General features: G+C 48.3%; 1 long non-coding RNA gene across 2 annotated transcripts; it reads right to left on the bottom strand.

The window, feature by feature from the left end:
* On the bottom strand, positions 14,209-17,243 carry LOC106508578. Of its 2 annotated transcripts, XR_001305526.2 has the most exons (3): positions 16,291-16,989; positions 15,354-15,424; positions 14,209-14,536 (listed from the first exon to the last, which is right to left on the bottom strand). It is a non-coding gene; the product is annotated as an uncharacterized LOC106508578 (long non-coding RNA). The 2 variants fall into 2 exon arrangements; XR_001305525.2 differs by having other exon boundaries at positions 15,354-17,243.

The raw sequence follows: 18,663 nt of genomic DNA on the forward strand, positions 1-18,663 counted from the left end.
TCTCCTGCACTAGACCTTGAGACCCCACCTCAGAGGCTGCCTTTGGTCTCCTGGCCCTGGATGCCCAGCACTGCCGGGCACTAATGTCTGGAGCAGAGGAGACAGAGCCACAGGGACACGTGGGGAGGAAGACGGAGGGACTCTGGTTTGCTTCTACGCTGCCAGGATAATTTCAACCAAAAGAAGACCAGAGGGGGCCCTCGCAATCCTAATATAAGGTATCATTTGAGACCTGGGCTGGGATCCATTCTCACAGTGGGGCCCCCAAGCATGGCTGATGCTCCCGATGCAAAGAGAGCCCAGATGCCTTATTCTGAGTTCAGCCCCTAACTCTCTTTGACAGCCTGATGAGCCCTGAGAAAGACAAGCAAACAGTGCCCTCAGCTTCCTGGCAGAGGCAGACAGAGGAACAGGCGCCCACTGTGTGAGCTGGGCTAGTGGCTGGAATGGCCCACATTGGCACCATATCTGGGCATCAAGTAAATAACTGGAGACACGCTGTATAGCTTCTGCAACCCCCCACATCGCTCCCAGTCACTTTGAGTCAGGACCCAAGACTGTAAAATCTTATTAACACAGGAGAGAAAGGCTGAGTCACTTCCACAGTGACTAGCTCACGGCAGGAATCATCACCAAGGCTGAGAATGAGACAATGGCGGCCTCTTCTCATGTTGCGTTACTGGCCGGAGTCTCCACCTTGACAGCTTCTGAAGAGGGGATTATAGAGTTTACATATCCGGGGACAAAGAACATGGGAGGTGATCTCATGGCACATGAGGAACCAGACAGCAGATGTGACTGGGGCATAAGGCCTGAGGGGGCAGAGGAGCAGCTTCCCACAGCCACCCAGTCTCCTGCCCCGAGGCCACCATGCTGGGGACGAGAAGGACCAGGATGGGGGAGGAGGCAGGTGTCTGCGGGTCTGGGGTCTGCTGGTGCCCCTCCACCTCCAACACTCGTGTTTGCAATTCTCTAGGGCCAAGTGGGTGAGAAACAGAATCTACACAAATTTCTTAATCCTAAATGGTTGGCTTGGGTTCCAAGATTGGCAAGGTCAACAACATAGAGATGAATCGTGCCTTTTGAAGCACACGCCTGGTGTTTCTTTTCTAAGCCCTTTGGGGAGCATGGAGGGGGTCCGATGGGACGAACACAGAACTCTCTCAAGAACTACCCCCTAAAGATCTCAAGGGCATCACAGCCTCAGACGGTAACTCCCAAAGGCCCCCGTGCTCTGTAGCCTCACCGAAGGGAAAAGCCACTGAGTTCTCACCCCTGTGGAATCATAGGGGTGGACCAGCACCAGTTATGCAGGAACACTGAGCCGCTCAAATGATGATGCTGATGGCATCTATTTATTAAAATTTAAAGTGTACTAGGCACTGAGCTGGGGGATTTCAATGTCCTACCATGTTTCGTCTTTGCAATCAGTCTGTAAGATGTCTACTACATCAGTTTAGGTGGGAAACATACTGTGGGCAAGAGCTGAAAAGCAGCTCCCTCTGCTTGAACCACACTGGCCTTTGTTTTCCTAGGATCACGCCAAGCTTATTTCCAACCTTAGGGCCTTTGCACGTGCTGTTTTTTCTGCCTCTGCCACATACTTCACCCAGACCCCCTTGTGGGTTTCTCCTTACCTCATTCAGGACTCTGCTCCAAAGGCCCCCTTCTCCAGAGAGGGTCCCTGATTCCACATAAAACAGTCCCCAACTCCCACCCATTATTCTCTGTCTCATTAGCCTCCTTCCTCGTTCTTCGCAGCATTTAACAGTACTGGGAATTAAACCATAGATTGATTTATCTGTTAGTGGATGGAAACAGGGACTTCATCATACTGAACACTGAACCTCCAGGACCTTGAAGAGAGCCTGGCACATGGTGGGAGCTCAAAAAATACTGGTTGGGCAAATGAATAAGCAAAATCTCTGGATGGTAAGGCCAGCGCCCACCCCGGGCACACAGTTCTCAGTAAGAACCAACAGAGCAGAGGGGCATGGGAAAGAAGGAAGAAGAAGGAGGGAGCAGAAAAGCCTTTGCAGATTCCAACACAATTACGTTTGTTGAGTTTTTCTTGTGCATCAACCTTAATGACCCCATAGTTCCTCGTTTAAGTCTCACGTCTTGTGAAGGAAGTAATTTCAGTGAAGAAGGAGAAATATGAGAATATTGGGCAGAAACACATTTGCATCAACTCCTTGGTTAACTCTTTACAACAGGAAAGAGTCTTATTAAAGAAGCACATTGCCAATTGCTTATCTTTATGTAGCATAAACCACAAGACTTTGTGTTTATTTTTTTATGATTCAGTTTCATGAACCCCGCAGGGTGTTTATTGTATTTACTTTTACTATAACTGCAAGATAAAAAGTTGATTTCTACCTTCTAAGCTGCTCTCAACTCAGCTTGTAGAATCCCACCCCCTCTGGTTTGTGTGTATTGACTCAATTCTTTGGCTACCTGTGTATTTCCTCTATAAATCGTTTTGTCAGTTTTTATGGAGGAGGAGCCTGAGTTTTTCTAAAGATGTGTCCAAACTAAAATATCATTTTATAACAAACAGCAATAAAACAGCATTTGAACCACTTAGCATTGTTCCACTCACTTACTGGAACAATGAGCCAACGAAATCCTCCAGGGTCCTAATCTGAAATCCTGGGGGTCCCTGACACCCCTTCCCCTCCCTGCCCCCCCCCCCGCCCCTCCCTCCTTATTAGAAGAAACCCTCATCAGTGGCTTGGGCCTCTCCCTGCCTAGCAAGGCCAGGCTGGTTGGTGGGTCTGCGGTTAAACCTGAACTGACACAAAGAGGATGTGGCTACTGTTGCAGGGCTGTGCAAAACCGGGGCTCTGATGAGGTCTGGGCTTTGAGCAGGATCCTCGTTTACGTAACCAGCCCCAGGCTGCCAGCTCCCTAGGCCCACTGGTGAGCCTGATGGGTCCCTCCATCCCTCCCGCTGTGCACCAGTGGGCGCCCCCAAATCCAGGGGGTGGTTAGGATTAGGGTCAGCGGTCACCCTGTGGCAGCTCAGACCCACTCAGTGCCAAAGTGGCCCACAGACTGCTCTTCAGAGGCGCCGGGAGCTCTTAAAGGGCTCGTGACGCTGAAATAATAACATATCCCTGAGCAGAGACACGTCACCCCCAAACGAAATGGTGAACCAGCATCACTTCAGAGAGCTGCTTCGGGTGCTCATTCCCCCATTTGCTTCCTGATGAAAAGAGAGGAAATGTGCATGCGCCGAGCCCCAATTCTCATCCACCACAGTGTCCTGGGCATTAAGTTCACAGGAGGAAAGTGTGGGGAGACCCCTTCTCCTGAGAACCCTCTTGCTGCATCCGCCACTTATTCCTTCCTGTAAATGACTCCTCTCCACTTTCTTCTGATTAAATATCTGCCTAGGGTGGGAGCACAGCCTGGGCAGGGGTTTTTAGCCAAACAACCTAACATGACGTAGCCCATCATAGCTCAGGCTGTGGTTCAGTCCTGCCCCCGGGTGTTCTCACTACCGTCTTTGTTATTGGGAAAACCAAGGCGCAGAGGAGCTGATAACTCATCCGGGCCATAGAGCAAGGATGAAGATTACGGCTGGAATTCCTGATGCTTTTGACGTCCCGTGACGAGCAAGCAGGACCACTGAAAGCAAGCCTGGGCAAACCCGGCTCTCAGTGGGTGAAGAACCCACGGCCAGCGCCAGGCAGGGTACCACACGTTCGAGTTTACGAAACACGCTTAGGCTCTTGTCCCGGCAATGACACAGGGACACTAGTGGCGAACAGAAGCATCACTGGATCACAGCCCTCTGGCTCGTTGCGGGCAGGGGCAAACACCAGCACGCTCCTGGGGGGCAAATTCAGAATGACCCCGTAGCTGGTTTTCATAGTGATGCCCTTGAGTGAGCAAGGCAAATGGGACCCAATTTCCATTGCACTCGAGTTTCAGAGAGCAGTGGGTACACAAGGGACCGGGGAAAATCTTCCAATAAAAATATTTCACCCAGGCGTTGAGTGTCTCAAAGGATAGGACTTAAATGCTTCAATATTTAATCTCTCTGAAATGTCTCCTTCCCTAATGGGCCCAGAGAAATGAAATGTTACCATATATACCTACTAATCTTCCAAACCTAAGTTCCAGCATAATATTTTCTAATTTGTTCAAAGTTGCCACTAAACAATGACAAAATTTACACTTCCCGAAAGCCTACATATTAAAATGAAGGTAGTATTTCTTGAAGTCTGGGAGAGTTATGCCTCCTGCTTGGTTTTTGTTTCTCAGGATTGCTTTGGCGATTCTGGGTCTTTTGTGGTTCCATATAAATGTTTGGATTGTTTGTTCTAATTCTGTGAACAATGTCATGGGTAATTTGATAGGGATTGCATTGAATCTGTAGATTGCTTTGGGTAGGATGGCCATTTTCACAATATTGATTTTTCCAATCCAGGAACATGGAATATCTTTCCATTTCTTTACATCTTCTTTGATTTCTTTGATTAAGGTTTTATAGTTCTCGGCATATAGGTCCTTTACCTCTTTGGTCAGGTGTATTCCGAGGTATTTGATTTTGTGAGGTACAATTTTAAAAGGTATCATTTTTTTGTATTCCTTTTCTAATGTTTCATTGCTGGTATACAGAAATGCAACTGACTTCTGAATGTTAATCTTATATCCTGCTACTTTGCTGAATTTATTAATCAGTTCAAGGAGTTTTGGGGTTGAGTCCTTAGGGTTTTCTAGGTATAGTATCATATCATCTGCATACAGTGACAGTTTGATCTCTTCTCTTCCTATATGGATGCCTTTTATTTCTTTTGTTTGTCTAATTGCTGTGCAATCCCACTCTTGGGCATCTATCCGGACAAAGCTCTACTTAAAAGAGACACATGCACCCGCATGTTCATTGCAGCCCTATTCACAATAGCCAGGACATGGAAACAACCCAAATGTCCATCGACAGATGATTGGATTCGAAGATGTGGTATATATACACAATGGAATACTACTCAGCCATAAAAAGGATGACATAATGCCATTTGCAGCAACATGGATGGAACTAGAGAATCTCATACTGAGTGAAATGAGCCAGAAAGACAAAGACAAATACCATATGATATCACTTATAACTGGAATCTAATATCCAGCACAAATGAACATCTCCTCAGAAAAGAAAATCATGGACTTGGAGAAGAGACTTGTGGTTGCCTGATGGGAGGGGGAGGGAGTGGGAGGGATCGGGAGCTTAGGCTTATCAGACACAACCTAGAATAGATTTATAAGGAGATCCTGCTGAATAGCATTGAGAACTATGTCTAGATACTCATGTCGCAACAGAAGAAAGGGTGGGGGAAAAAACTGTAACTGCAATGTATACATCTAAGGATAACCTGACCCCCTTGCTGTACAGTGGGAAAATAATAAAAAAAAATAAATAAATAAAATGAAGGTAAAGTCTTCTTTTACCCAGTGAGCCCCCAAAATTCTCAAGTCGTTAGCAATAAATTAAATAGTGCTGTGACATTGTTTTCCTGTGCTCAATGTGTCATTTCCCCCTTTTCCATGTCTATACATCATATTTTTGGCAAGTGCCAAAGAGATTAAACGTATTTTATGGAATAAATATGTTTAAAATGTGTTTCCAATTCTTAGGGCTCTTCAGAGGATTCGATGTGTTTTAAATGACAGGAGCCATTCTAGTGACAAGCCCTCTGTCCGATCCTGGATCATGAAAGGTGGAGACAAGGGGTGAGTAGGGTGTCTGCCACCAAGGTCGCCCTACCTGCCCGAGCCCCCAGGAGAGGAGGCTGCCCTCCCGATGTTCTGAGCCTGGCCGAGGAAGCCCTGGCCTCCTCCCTGCCAGTCCCCTGTTCAGCCACTGTTCGCCGAGGTGCCCCACTCCTGGGTGGCCAGGCCAGGTCTATCTCGAGAGGCTGGATCTGGACACATCACCAAAACCTCCCTCCTCCCTCCCCGCTGGACCCCGCAAGCCCTGTGACCTTGGCTATTGCCAACCTATTTGGAAGAGAACAGAACTCATTCTCTACTTTGACTTTTTTTCTCCGTGGGAACTTGTCATCACTAAACCATAAAAGGTTATCACACGGAAAACTGAAAATGCCGGTAAGCCCTCTCTGTGGATGGCTTCCCTCGTCAGGGAATGTCTGCTGTTGAATACCATGAAAAGAAAACAGGGCAGGAGTGCCCATCACGATGGTACAGCGGAAACATATCCGACTAGGAACCATGAGGTTGCGGGTTCGATCCCTGACCCCGCTCAGTGGGTTAAGGATCTGGCGTTGCCGTGAGCTGTGGGGTAGGTCGCATCACGGCTCGGATCTGGCGTTGCTGTGGCTGTGGTGTAGGCTGGCGGCTATAGCTGATTAGACCCCTAGCATGGGAACCTCCATATGCTGTGGGTGCAGCCCTAAAAAGACAAAAAAAAAAAAAAAAAAAAAAAAAGGGCAGAAAAGGAAACCCACTGTGTCACCCTCCTTCAAAACCTTTTGAGGACTCCCTGCTTCCTCGTAATGAAGGCTGAGGTCCTCACTCCAGCATGTAATCTGCCGTGAGTGAGGTCAAGCCCTCCTGTTCAGTTTCCACGCTCACCTTACACACCCACCACATCTATCCCTGAGCCCCCCTGCCTCCTGCAATCTCCCTCAGCCCCAGTGGGTCTGCATTAATTACTTCATCTTTCTCTCCGCTCTTTCTTGCTCACACTGTGTCCCCTCTTTGGGGCACTTTTGACCAGCTCCCCAGTTGCCCTGATCAATATCCTCAAAGCCTTGAGCCTTGTTCCTTAAAGCCAACTCAAACGCTTTTTTCCCTGAACATGCCCCACCCCCGCTCCAACCCCTATCTCACTTTCCCTCTCCACGAGGGTGCCTTAGCGTTGCCTCTGTGTGTGTGTGTGTGTGTGTGGTGTGTGTGTGTGTGTGTGTTCGCGCATGCTCCCGAAGGATGGGGCCTTGTCCACTCTCCTCTGTGTCCCCCAGGGCTAGCTGGGGTCTTCCATGAATAAAGCTCACTACATGGGCGCTGAAGTAGAATGGAACCACAAGACCACCATCCTCAAAGAGAAGTCGGGGGGCGGGGGGCAGGAAGCTGGAAGGAAATGAAAATTGCTCTGCTTACTGGCCTTGACACTTATCCTCGCTCTGCGTGCAGGCTTTAGCACCAACCAGTGTCCCCTGGCTGAAGCCCAGCAGCAGCAAGGATTCAGGTGACTAGATAGGTCCACCAGACAACCAGCAAGGCAACTGGCATTTCAGTAGAGCAAGTGGGAGATGCGGGAGTCATCTCCCAGACCTCAGGGTAGACATGACCTAAGCTTCCCTCCCCTGGCACCCCCACATCCTCACTGCTTCTCCCCTCTGGGATCACCAGTATCGTCGGCAGACTGGGCTCAGCTGGAAAACTCTGGGCAAGTTATTTAACACCCATGCAGAAATTACTCATGGTTTAGCCCATGGTCCATTCTTTACTCCCTTGGTAACAGAAGCTCTAATTTTATTCACCCAGAGTAAAGACTACATTTCCCAAACTCCCTTGCAGCCAGATCCAGCCATGTGACTGAGTTTTGGCCAATGAGTTGTACGTGCCCAGAAGTATCCTTAAAAGAAGAGGCTGTACCCTTCTTTGCCCTGTTCTCCTTCCTCCTGGCTGGAATATGGACAGGTTGGCAGAAGCTAAAGCAGCTTTCTTGGACCATGAATTGGAAACTAACGCTGAGGATGGCAGAGCAACAAGATAGAAAGAGCTGGGGTCCTAACGCTGTGTGATACCTTACAAGTTCTGGATTGTCTGTCTCCAAACTTCTTTCGGATGAGAGAGAAATGGACGCCTGTCCTATTTAAGTCATTCGTGCTTTGGGGTTTTCTGTCACATGCGTCCAAATCTAAGCCAAACGTATTAAAACTTAGGCAGGTCTTGTTACGTAGTTGCTACCATGGCTTCCCATCTCACTCATGATAGCAACCAGCATCTTTGTAGCAGCCTAAGAGCTGAATACAATCGGACCTTCCTGTCGCCTCTCACCTCATCTCTGCTGCTCTCCCACTCCTGCACTGCAGCTGCCCAGCAGGCTCCTGCCTCAGGACCTCTGCTCTTGCCCTGGCTTCCTCCTTGAATTATCCTTTAATGAATCCCCTGGACCACTCTGCATACTCCACCTATGCTCTTAAAGGCTGCCTTTTAGGGAGGGCTTCCCTAAAGCCCTGCTGTGGACTGGATCGCACCCTCTCAAAATTCCTATGTTGAGGCCCTAAATGCTTCCGTGACTGTACTGGAGGGAGGCCCTTTAAGGAGGTGATTATGGTTAAATGAGATCATACGTGCAGAGCCCTGATTCGACAGACCTGGCGCCCTTCTCAGTAGAGGTGGAGCCCTCGGCGCTTTCCCCTCCGCGTGAGGGCACAGAGAGGAGGCAGCCGTCTGCAAGGCATGAAGAGAGCCTCTCCCGACCCTGGACGTGCTGGCACCAGGATCTCAGACTTGGAGCTCCAGAACTGTGAGAAAATACGTTTCGTTGTTTAAGGCACCCATTCTCTGGTATTGCGTTACGGCCACCTGAGCTAATTACTCTCCTACCCTGTTTCTTATTTTGATTTCTGTATCACCTCCTAACTGCGTTCCTTATTTTATTTGTAGCATTCATCATAGTCTAATATACTACATAGTTTTATCTCATTGTTTGTCTTCTAGTCCATTATAATATGAATGAAAACATAAAAGATAAAAATTTGCAAAAATAAAGGGCAAGACAGAGCAGACCTAAGGGTGAATGTGGCAGTGCCCCCCCATTCCCCCTCAAAGCAGAGTCTGAAGCAGAGTTGAGCCTGAAAGGTGCCCTTGGAATCAACATCTGTGGGAGGAAGCGAGGCGGGGGCAGAGGGAGGGGTCCAGCTAGAGTGCACGCTTGGAGGTGGTGTCAGTGACCCACAGGGGACTCTGGTGCTAGATAGGCCTTCAGGTTAGGCCGAGATCACTTCACACTCTGCACTGATCCACCAGTGGGTGTCAGCCACCAGAAAGGGGCCTGACTGGGGCGGCGGGGGCCACCCTTGGGTAGCTAGACGGCCGAAGGCTGTCAACTGACAGCACTTCCGGCAGCTGGAGCCAAAAGCCCTGGGATTGGGGGTAGGGGACAGGGATCGCAGTGCCTGCCACAGCACCCAGCGAGCAGAGACAGCAGAGGGGAGGAACAGACCCGCTGGCAAGCATCATGACGGCTCCACTGAGAAGAGTCCTGGATGATGAGAGCCAACAAAGAGGAGTGTAACTCTGAGTTATGGTGCACAGGAACTATTGTCGCCTGGTGGGCTGGGGAGGGTGTGTTGAGGGGAGGTGAGAGGGTCATTCTCTTCCTGCCTGTTGCCAAGACCTGATTTCATCTCCTCTGTGAAGCCAGAGAGCCTCATCTTGTGCCATAAACACTAGAAGAGCCTAACTATGCAGACAAACTCTAAACTCCTGTGGCCAGAAAGAAATCAAATTATGATCAGCTGGTGAGCAACTCAACAAAATATTTTAATGGGCAAATATTTAGTCTGTTAATAAATACCAGTACCTGCATGATGGCTGCCAGCTTCCCTCCCCACAGGGTGGCCCAAGTCTGGTAGCCTCAGTGATGAGATGAGTGGGGAACACCCACATCCCTGACTGAGCAACTTTCTCTTTGTAACCTGAGCCCAGTCACTTCCTCTGGGCTTGTGGGGCATCACCTGCAAAGCAGAGCTAACACTTTCTTCCTGGGGTTGGGTGGCTTAAAGGCAGCAATGTATGGATCGTTGCGTTGGGCACTGCTGGGGTGGCCCCAGTACGGCTCTGCCGCCCTGGACAACTCACTAGGGCTGCAGGAAGTGCTCCCCCACTCCCACCCCCACCCGTGTGCTTTAGGGCCACCGCAGGTCCCATCCACTATGTCAAGAAAGAGGACACTATGGCCAGAGCAAGCCCGAGGCCCTCGTTGTGTTATGTAAGCCACTGCTCAATCCGGGATCGGTAATGAGCAGAGGCAGGACATAAGAGGCCTTGTCTTTTCTTCTTTTGCTGGTCCTGATCCGGGTTAGAGATGGTTGCTTAGCAACAGCACTAACTCAGCCTTGGGGGCCACCAGCCCAGACTCCCGGTTCCCACCAAGGAAGGAATGCCACGGCACCGGCCAGAGTGTTCATTTGGGCGGATTGTGTGGACACTTTTTCCTGAGGGGGGGGTTATTTTGAGGTAAACCGGGAACATTCCTCTGATGGGAATTACCCCTGGGATGAAAGAGGAGCTATGGGGGAGGGGGGATCAGAGCCGCAACTTGGGGCTCCTGCCCACCCTTTTCAGGGAGCAAATTATTCCGGAACAGAGGCAAGATGACTAAAGAGAAGCTGCACAAGTGGGCCTCTGTTTCATGCTTGGCAGGGAGCGTGAGGGAGTCCTTTTTCTCTTAAGTCTAATTCTCAGCCATTGTGCTGCCGGCAAACACGAGGGCTCCAAAGCGGCTCAGAGGTGGGGCTGAGCGAGAGGAGTCAGAGCGCCTGCAGGCACCTGCCTCGGCCGTGAGTTAGGAATTTCTGGACTCTTCCCTTTGAGCTGGACTCCCAGAGCTGTCAGGTCCCCCCTATTCTGGGGAGGGGACACACGTTCATTCCTTCAGCCCCGAGCCTGGGTTGCAATTGCTTTTGCAGGTTGAAAGCACGAAGCAGTGAGGCCATAACAGTGAGATTTTCCATAAGATTAAAAAGAATGAGCTGCAGCGTTTTAAGAAAAGACATTCCTCGGTCACTAGCCTCAATTGCCTTTCAAGGGAAAAAACAATGAAAAAAGCAGAACTATCCAGAGCAGCCTGGGTTGCATTTTAAATTCACCTCACAATGCAAGTTTATAATGCCCCTTTTAAGGGCGACTAACCAAAAAAATCAACTTTCAGTGAACGTTTAGGTGAGAAAACCATAGAGTATCCGATTGTTCCGTCAAATTCCGCCTTGAAGATAGAAGGATGCCAAGCCCACTGGGACGAGTTCCGGTGGCGCTGTTCCCGGCAGTGCTGCCCTCTGCAGGCCGGGCGCCTCTGCGCCTCCTGTGCAGAGGCCGCATTTACACCCCATTGGCTGGGGAAGGTCCCTAACAGGTATCAATCTGATTAGTCCGATCAGCACCAGGTGAGCTGAAACTGCCTTAAAGTTCACAGCTGGACCTGAACTTTTTAAAAAATGTCTAACAGCCTGATATATGAAAATCAAAGACTAGTCTGTGTCACAGGGTGATGAGCCTTTTCAGGTTCCTTCTCCTACCGTCTAGAAATCCAAAACGCCTGCTTGAGGAATTCCCTCCTCCCCTTCTTCAAAATTCTCCGGGAGAAAAAAACAAAACAAAACAGGAAAGGTCACCGACCTCTGTGCCCTTGGCCATTTCTTAGCCAGAAGGCAAACCCTGGGTACAAACTGCGAAAGGAACCAGATATGAGGAGAGGAGTGATGACTCTGTCCAGCAATTTAGAGACGAATTGATCGCAGGCCTGGCACTTGGAAGGTCACTGATGAGTGAATGCGGAGAATCTGCCACAAGAGCAACCTGGGATCAGCCCCCACTCGAGTCAACAAGCCCTCTCAGCACGGAGAGTCCATTAACAAGAATCATCTGAGCTCTGCTCCACCCCCCCCCCCCACCCTGAATCACTGCGAGGAAGGAAGGGAGGAGGACAGCATCTGCTCTGACTTTTCCAGTTTGGGTGGAAGAAATCGATATTTATTCAGTCAAGTAAAGAGAGATTTATTACAAGTGCACCCTAACCCCGGAAAAAGTATTTAGGGCGTATTCTCAGCTATTCTTTCTCTGCTCGTCTACGTTCTGCCATGTTCCCTCCCTCTGTTCAGTCTTATTTTTGCCTCCTGGTAGTGCTTTGGTTTTTACCTCCAGCCTACCCTTAACTTCAGATCCCAAGGCCACGGACCCTGCGTGGCCCCAGCTTCATCTGCTTCTGAATGTGCCCCTTCTGGGTTCTGCTCCCGGAAAGTCATCCTCTCGATATTTTTAGTTGAAACTCCTGGTGAACTGGGTCGTGACAGTTTGCTGGACAGACTATACATGATCCTGGGTCAACAGCCTGCCCTGGGCCACTTCCTGTGGCTGGAGGAGAGGCCGTGGGGGAGGGAAAGAGAAGAGGATCCAGCTTATCAGGTCTACTAAGGCGGACCCTTCAGCAGAAGCCCCCAGTTGTCAGGTGTTTAAGGCACCCAACCCCTTGGCTCTGGCCGAACAAGACAGTGCCAGTTTGGGGCACTCTGTATTAGAAAGACAAGCATCCTGAGAAATGAGTTCATTTTGCCTGAAATCTATTTCACATTCAAGACGACAGACATGAACAAACTGTGAAGTGCTTTCAGTGTTGAGTGAATTGCAGGTCTTTGGGAAGGACCAAATCTAAGCGAGGTGCTGGTTTGGTCATTCACACAGAACTAAAAGGCTTAGAGTGTCTAGAGTGGCTCAAGCTTTTGATGTAGGAAGTCCTGGTCCGAAGGGAAGGAACTTTCTAGCAGTGCCTTTTTGAAACCAGGGAACTTTAGAGAACCAAGAAGACCTCTGGGCCAGGGTTAAGGGAGAGAAACTGTCAAAGCTAAGGGTCCAGCTGGAGGAGAGCACCCCTGTCCCCTGTCATGTGCTGTGCTCCCCCCCCTACCCTTGGCAGATGACTTCATCTGTTCCTGGAGGAGGAGGTTTGACTATGACAATTTGTTCCCTTAGAAAAACCACAGTTGGGGGCTTGAAGCCCTAGCCTCCCTGGGAGAGTTATGCCCTCACACTCCTCAGCCCGACCCCCAAAAAAGGATCTTTGTGCTTTTTTTAAAGGAAGAAAAACGTCCTGTTTCTCAACACGCTCAGGGCTTCACTTCTGATGCTCAGAACACTTCTTTCTGGTCACACTGAGAAATTCTCAGACACCAGCTAAGCGCCCTACAAGTTAACTCATTCTGACACCGTCCACCTGGAGAGAGCGTCAGATCCCTCGGGTTAAGGGCTCAGTCCCACATTTCAGATGCCAGCCGCAGGTCCAGGTTGTTACCTGGGCTTGTGACCAATAGGCTCCTAATCAGAGGTTCCCATGACCCCCTCCTTGGGTTCAATTAATTTGCTAGAGTGGCCCAGAGAACTCAGGAAAACAGTTTCCTTTCTGTTTACCCGTTCCTGTAGGCATCATAGAGGGAACAGATCAACACCCAGGTAGAAGAAATGCATGGAGCAAGCGTGTGGCTCTCCCGTGCCCTCCCAGCCTGGGCCACTCTCCTGGCACCTCCATGTGTTCGTCCCAGAAGCTCTCTGAGCCCCCGTACGTTTGGGATTTCACATAGGCATGTTTGCTTATTCAGTCAGTTTCCAATCTCTCTCCCCTCTCTGGAGAATGGGGAGTGGAGCCGAAAATTCCAAGCTTCTAATGAGGCTTGGTCTTTCTGGTGAGCAGCCGCCACCCAGGAGCCCAACCAGAGTCATCTCCTTAGAAAAAGGATGCTCCAGTCACCCAGGAAATTCCAAGGGACTTCGGAGCCCTGTGTCAGGAACTGGGATCAGAGACCAAGTATTAGATCAAAAGATGCCCCTAATGCTTTTATCGCTTAGGAAATTAAAAGGGTTTTAGAAGCTCTGTGCTAGGAACCTGGGGCAGAAACCAATAGATAAATTTTTTCTATTTTCTCCCATTGTGATTCTGACCACTGGCTAGAAATTGGAGGTTCCCACGCCCCCCCTCTTTGGTTCAGTCCTTTGCTAGAGGTGTTCACAGGACTCAGGAAAACAGTTGGCTCGCTCTATTAACAATTTTTCATAAAGGGTTATAACTCAGGAACAACCAGATGGAAGCGATGCGTAGGGCAAGGCTTAGGGGAGGGTATGCAGAGCTTCTGTGCCCTCCCCAGGAGCACAGCCCCCCAGCACCTTCACGCCTTCACCAACAGGAAGCCCTCCAAACTACACCCTCTTGGGTTGTCACGGAGACTTCATGCCGAGGCAAGTTGATTAAATTATTAGCCACTGGTGAGTATTCAACCTTCAGCCCCTTTCCCTTCCCCAGAAGTAGGAGGGGAGGAAATAAACTTTCCAGTCCTGTGGTTTGTTTCCTTGGCAACCAGCTCCCACCCTGTGATTATCTAGGGGCTTTCCAAAATTCCTCCCATGAACAGAAATGCAGATACGGTCGGAAGGATTTGTTGTGAATAACAAAAGATGCTGATTTCATAGGGTTTTTTAAAAAAATTTCATTGAAGTGTAGTTAATTTACAACATTATCATCATTCTGTCATATGACGTCATGTTTACCCCTCTGAAGCTATTTCAGAATCTGAGGACAAAACCAAATATTTGAACAAAAGATGCCTTTATCGCTCTCATCAATTAGGAAATTGTAAGGGATTTGGGAACTGTGAGCCAGGAACTGTGGATGAACACCCAAGTGTATATTTCTTAGTATAAATCACAGTATCACCTGCTTCTTAGAAAAATCAGTAAATGGTTATGGAGCATCGCTGTCAGGGGATGGAGAGGGCCTGACACCGCAGTGAACGTCCTGCAGAGATGGAAAATATAGATTCTTATTTGAAGGAATTTTGAGAAGGCATTCTTTCTTTCTTTCTTTCTTTATTTATTTATTTTTTTTGTCTTTTTACTGTTTATTTGGGCCACTCCCGTGGCATATGGAGATTCCCAGGCTAGGGGTCCAATCGGAGCTGTAGCTGCCAGCCTACGCCAGAGCCACAGCAAAGCGGGATCCGAGCCGCGTCTGCAACCTACACCACAGCTCACGGCAACGCCGGATCGTTAACCCACTGACCAAGGGCAGGGACCGAACCCGAAACCTCATGGTTCCTAGTCAGATTTGTTAACCACTGCGCCATGACGGGAACTCCGAGAAGGCATTCTTTAAAGCTTTATTAAGTTTCTTGGATGTCTAATAGTGTCTCAAATTATATTTTAGTAACTTTTAATATTCATAAACAAAAACATATACATTCAATTTTCCTTTAAATGTAGTTTTTTAATCAAATCAAGAGAAAAAAATAGACAGCTGACTTCATTTTGATGTTTAAAAAAACCTCAAACATTTAAAAACTGCCTCAATGGCGTTGCCATTGTGGCTCAGTGGGTTAAAAACCTGACTAGTGTGTGTGAGGATGTGGGTTCGATCTCTGGCCTCACTCAGTGGGTTAAGGATCTGGCGTTGCCGCAAGCTGAAGTCTAAGTCTCGGATGTGGCTTGGATCCAGTGTTGCTGTGGCTGGCGTAGGCCAGCAGCTGCAGCTCCGATTTGACCCCTAGCCCAGCAACTTCCGTATGCCGCTGCCACAGCCCTCAAATGGAAAAAACAAAACAAAACACATAACCTACCTCAAGATATGTCCAGATTCCCTCATCAGATATTAGCATAAGACAACTTTTAAAACCAATTTCTTCATTTCCTGGAAAACATCAAGGTGAACCAATTAACTTACTTATAGAGAATTAACTTATTTATCCGTGGTGAGGGATCAAACCTGAGCCACAGCAGTGACGCCACCAAATCCTTCACCACTGGACCACCAGGGAACTCCCTCAGGAGGCCTTTTTGTGGCCCGCGTCCCTCACATCTGGGTTTTTCCAGTCACCCTCTAAGATTAGGCAACTGTACCCCAAACCCATGCCAGCTTATAATCGCCACAGTCCTCTCACGGAAAAAGAAACCGCGTCTTCCTGAAGTCTGAGTACAGAAGAAATAGTTTGGCCAACAGCCCACATGACCCCAGCAGGAGTACTTGAAAAAGCTCCTAATAACTTGTTTGTCGACAGTGTCCAAAGTCCCTGATACTAAAGCTCTAAACCCTTAGGCCTCCAAGAATCACAAACGCTTGATGGTGTTTTGCCAGAGAGGCCATCACGGAAAAGCTTGCAAGGTCTTACAGGGCTTTCTCCCCATCTAAATGGTAACTGCAGAAAGGGCGAGAGCGTAGGTGGGGCTCTTGGACTGAATGCAGAGAAGCATTGGCCAAGGAGTTGAGATTCACTTGCTTTTGCCATATAACATTTGAAAACAAAAGCTTAATTCAGTGCACCTTGTGGGAAGGGTGCCTATTATTAGTGTACAGGTAGATGCATCTTTACGAAGAACGCAGCTCTGCAGTCGGCACTCAGCACAAAGAAAACCAAGGGATCACCAGCATCCCTAAGACCCGCTTCCCCCTCCTCCCCCAAAGGGCCGTTCCCCACTCATGAGTTCGCCTGTTTCTGTGCTGTGTGGTCAGGGAAGCACAGAGAGCTCCCCCGTTAGTACCTGTGGGCCTTCACTCACCCGCATGTTTGAGTCACCGTCGTGTGGCACCAGCAAGGGCTATTCCTTGCCAGCCCCTGCACGCTCCACTCTGGCAAACACATCCCGGATCATTCCCCCCATGGCAGGTGTCCTTTGGGCCAAAGGGTATTGTCTGGTTTGGGAGAGTCTTCTTAAAAGAATCCCGTATCTGAGGCAGACAAGTCTGGAGATTTTGACGCCAACATCGACCAAGAAAATAGAGGGGCCACGTCACTTGCTTGGTGCTCTAGCCTCTGTTCTGCATCCCACCCCAACCCCTAGACTCGGGAGGAAAAAGTGAGTCATGCTCCTGAGAAGGTGATTGCTGCAAGGAGGGGGAGGTTTGGAATCCCAGAAAACGAGGGGGACTCTTGGGGCTGCAGGAGCGGACGCAGGAAGTCACCCCTGGGTGTAAACTTCAGCGAGACCCTCTGGTCACCGGAAAATCCTCCGTAATCTTCTCAGAGCAACTGGGGTGCCTCCCTCCACCCCAGGGTAATGGGGCTTCAGTCTCTAGAATCTCAACAAGAGTAGCTATCCAACCACTACCCAATCCCAGAAATTCTCAAGAGAAGGTGGCATCAGAAGAGGAGCATCTGGGAGTTCCCATTGTGGCTCAGTGGTAATGAAACTGACCGGTATCCGTGAGGACTTGGGTTCGATCCCTGGCCTCACTCAGGGGGTTAAGGATCTGGTGTCGCCATGAGCTGTGGTGTAGGTCACAGATGAGGCTTGGATCCCGCGTTGCTGTGGCTGTGGTGTAGGCCGGCAGCTGCAGCTCTGATTCAACCCCTAGGCTGGGCACTTCCATATACCCACAGGTGCAGACCTAAAAAGACAAAAAAAAAAAAAAAAGAAAAAAAAGTATTTGATTCAACCAGCAGCGAGGCTTAATGAGAGAGGTTTACCTCTCCGTTTTCAATACAACCATGGCCCAAACCTTCCCTCGCCTAGAGCTCGTATTTTTCTCCCTTCTTGGAGAACGCAACAGTTACACCACTAAAGGACTCTTTTGGGAACTCGCTGTTCCCTGCTCACTACATTTCCAATAACTTGAGGAAAGCCAGCTTATTTCCACACAGTTTCTGTTTATTTGGGTGCAATAGTTTAATATAGTCCTAAACACTGGAGAGAGGAAACTCTTGACATTTTATTCTCTGATCACTAGCAGATAAATTCAAAGTGCCTTTGGGACCTAAAAAAAACAAGTGCTCATTTGAAGGAGGGAGACTGGGAAAATACACGGAAGTGTAGTGTTTAGATTCATTACGAAGACTTGAAAATATTTATATTAGTATCGAGAACTTATTGATGTTTCATTTCTTGGCAAGGCTTTGAAGAAATTATATGTATATCCTCAAGGATTTTAAACAGTATTTCACAAAGAATATGCTAGTATTAATAAACACAAAAATGTTTGAGATGACTGTGAGCATATTTTTAAAGAAGTGAGGCTTTGAATTCTATTTTCCTCTTTTTCCTACCTCTCTTTACCGCATAGGTCTTTTTACTTGGTTCCTTATAAACTTTATAACACGCCGATGCTATGAGACAGTGGTTTCTAAAAAGGCATCTCAAAAACAAGTATTTGTGCTTGAGTTCAGGACTGTCAGTCTTCTGTAAAGTTCACAGACAAGCTAAAAGTACAAAAACAGGATGATAACAATTTTTTCCAGCTTTCTTGAGAAATAATTGACTTCCCTCACTGTATAAGTTTAAGGCATCCAGCATGATGGCCAGACTTACATGTAGCAGGAAATGATTTCCTCAACAGATTCAGCTAACATTATCCTCTCATATAGATACAACTAAAAAAAGAAAAGAAAAAAGGGGGAAAAAGTTCTCTTTGCAATGAGAACTCTTAGGATTTACTCTTTTCACTTTCATAGATAACATACAGCAGTGTTAACTAGTTAGTTCGTTACATCCCTAGTATTTAGTTATAGCTAGTGACCACCTGCCTCTAGTTCCCCTCCCTCCACCCTCCACCTCTAGTAACCACGAGAGTCTGAGCTCTTGTTCCGTGATTCTATGAGTTTGAGATCATATAGTATTTATCTGTCATGAATTCATTGATGGATCCTTAGATTGATGATAATAGTTTAAGTACTTTTCATATTAAAATAGCTGTTTACTTTTGTTTTTATTTCTATTGCCTTGGGAGACGGACCTAAGAAAACATCTGCATGGCTGATGTCGGAGAATGTTCTGCCCATGCTCTTGTCTAGGAGTTTGATGATGTCTTGTCTTATGCGCATGTCTTTAAGCCATTTTGAGCTTTTTTTTGTGCATGGTGTGAGGGGGTGTTCTCGTTCCATTGACTTACATGTAGCTGTCCACTTTTCCCAGCACCGCTTGCTGAAGAGGCTTTTT

This window comes from Sus scrofa, chromosome 4 (genome assembly GCF_000003025.6).
Source record: "Sus scrofa isolate TJ Tabasco breed Duroc chromosome 4, Sscrofa11.1, whole genome shotgun sequence".
In the NCBI taxonomy this organism is placed as follows: Eukaryota; Metazoa; Chordata; class Mammalia; order Artiodactyla; family Suidae; genus Sus; species Sus scrofa.